We start from the raw sequence: 3,183 nt of genomic DNA on the forward strand, positions 1-3,183 counted from the left end.
CTTCCTTCCTTCCTTCCTTCCTTCCTTCCTTCCTTCCTTCCTTCCTTCCTCTCTCCTTTTTTTCTTTCTTCTTGACTCTCTAAATTGATATCAGTAGCCTGGTTGTGCACTCACGCCCGCAATTCCAGTACTCAGGAGGCTGAAGCTATAAATGATCACTGCAAGTTTGAAGCCAGCCTGAACTAGCTAGCAAGACCTTGCCTCAAACAAACAAACAACAACAAAAAACCAGTACTCTTGGACACAGCCCTCACTTGGGAATTCCAGGATCCTGTGTTTAATTCCAATGTGAATGAAGAAGACAACAACCCACTTCAGTAGGCCAGGACTTTGTATCTATAAAATATTATGAGATCTGACAGATTGAGGACCTTCTTCCTCTCTTTCATATACGGTTTTAAGGTATTCCTAGATACAAGGACGCCCAGACATGAGTCTCCCAAACCTTATCCCTGATGTAATTTCTTATCTATTCTAATGCTCTTGAAATTCAGAGTAGGAAACTCAAGCCTATACTAGCAGTTTTTTTTCTTTCTCTTTCTTATTTTTGCAGTACCAGGAATTGAACTCAGGATCTTGTGATTTCCAAGCAGGTGCTTAAGCCGCTCAGCCACCTACCTCCCTAGCCCTCAAGCCTATAAAGAAAGCGACTAGTCAGGTCAACAGGACATGAATTGTGAGCTGCTATACTCCATGTATTTATTTATATTTATTTGGCCTCAGTTTTATTCACTTAGTTTTAATAGACTAATAACGAAAAAATCACTGGCCATATAAATGCTGTGTTACTTTTAAAGTAATACAGTCTGTGAACAAATGAACTATAAGGATATATTTTCAGAAAACAAGGGAAACACTTTAAAACATTGGTATGGGGAAAGATACTTTGGATTAGACCTCGTAGGCATAAGTAATAAAAATAAAAGTAGACAATTAAGATTGTACATGAAACTAAAAGGTACCTACACAACAAAGGACACAATCAACAGAGTGAAGGGGCAGCCTACAGAATGGGAGAAATTATTTACATAATGCCCATTTGACAAGAGATTTATTAAAGGAACTGAAAAAGATGAAGATCAAAACCAAAAAAATCCAATTAAAATGGGCTAAAGATCCGAACAGAGATTTTTCAAAAGAAAACATGTAAATGTCCAACAAATGCATGAAAAAATGCTCAGTATCACTAATCTACAGGGAAATGCAAATCAAAAATCATAATAACATATTTCTATCTCTTCCCAGTTAGAATGGCTATCATCAAAGAAGACAAAATTAACATGTTGGTAAGGATGTGGAGAAAAGAGACCAAACTTATACACTGTTGATGGGAATATAAATTAGTATAGCCATATGGAGAACAGTATGGAGATTCCTTAAAAACCTAAAAATAGATCTACCATATGGTCCAGCAATCCCACTACTGGGTACATATCCAAAAGAGATGAAATCATTGTACCAAAGAGATATTTGCACCCTTATGTTTATTGCAGGCCTATTCACAATAGCCAAGATATGGAATCAGCTCAGATGTCTATCAGCAGATGAGCAGGTAAAGAAAATATGCTATCCATACACAATGGAATATTATTCAGCTGGAGAAAAATGAAATCCTATTCTTTGCAGCAACATGGATGGAATTGGCGGTCATTATGTGAAGTGAAACAAGCCAGACATGGAAAGACAAATACCACATGTTCTAGAAATTAAAAAGTCAATTTCATAGAGAATGGAATGGAATTGCTGTCTGCAGAGACTGGGAAGGGGAGGGAAGGAGAACAAAAAGTTAGATAAGGGGCACCAAAATACACAGATGGAGAGGAGAAATTAGTTGTGTTTTTCACAATCTATAATGTGTTTTAAGAGACTAGGAAAGAAGAATATTAAACTCTAAGCACATGGAAATGATTAATGTGTGAAGAAATGGAAGTGCTTATTACCCCGGTTTGGTCATTACACATTTCATTTATATATTGAATGAAGCATGGTGTAACTTATAATGTGCAGCTCTTATGTCCCGATCTTTTAAAAAAGCTATTTTGGAAGTATTTGCAAGAAACAGAACATGCTCTGGGTAATGAAACATTGCTTATTTTATTAACTGAATCAGTTTTCTGTTGCTGCTATTATAAATTACTGCAACACAGTGATTTTAAAAAGCACATAGTATTTGTCACCTTATAGTCTGAGAGGACAGAAGTCTGAAGATAGTCACTGGATTAGAATCAAGGTCAAGGCAGAGCAGTGCTCCTTCTAGGGGAGGGACTGGGGGGTGAAGCTGTTCCCGTGACTGCATTCTCTCCCCCTCCCCTTGAACTTTGCTTTTACTGTCGCATCTCCCCTGACTCTGACTATCTCACAGTCACAAAGTCTTGGTCATTATGTTGGGTCTACTTTGGTAACCCACAATACTCTTGTTGTCTTGAGATCCTGAGCCACATCTCAAAGTCCCTTTGTCATATAAGATAGCATAGTTACAGGTTTTGGGAATTAGGACCGGGACATCTGTGGGTGGCCATCATTCTTCTTATTACAGATAATATCCCATTAAAACAAGATGTTAGCTGTTAGAGAATGAAGTAATTTATGTGAAATGACTTGTTCTAAAATACCTTAGTGCTAAGGCCGTAGCTCAGTAACAGAGCAAGTGCTTAGTATTTGCAAGGACTTGGGTTCAATTCCCAGAACAACTACAAGCCCATAGAAAAAGAAGAAAAGAAGACAAGAATGGCAGAAAGTTGTTTGTTGAAGCTCAGTTATAGGTGTGTAGAGGCACATTACTCTATTTTCTCTAAATTTTTGCATATTTGACATTTATGAAATTAAAAAGTAAACATGCAATATTTATGATACTGGTGCACGGGTAAATGAATAATTAAAAAAAACAACAAATACAGAAATATACCTAATACAAGCAGAACTTTAGTAAATACAAATGAGACATTTCAAATCAGTGGTGATTACTTGAATGGCATTTTATTTGAATGATACAGCTGGGTATATATCTATAAAAATAAATTCGGATTTTTACTTATTCTCTTAAATTGAAATATACTCCATGTGGATAAAAATTTTTTTTTAATGTATTTAATACAAGGTCTACAGAGTCTTACTACACAGATCAGACTCATAGTGATCCTTCTGTTTTTCAGCCTCCCAAGCACTGTAATTACAGGCATGCGC

This window comes from Octodon degus, unplaced genomic scaffold, assembly GCF_000260255.1.
Source record: "Octodon degus isolate 3935 unplaced genomic scaffold, OctDeg1.0 scaffold00019, whole genome shotgun sequence".
Lineage (NCBI taxonomy): Eukaryota > Metazoa > Chordata > Mammalia > Rodentia > Octodontidae > Octodon > Octodon degus.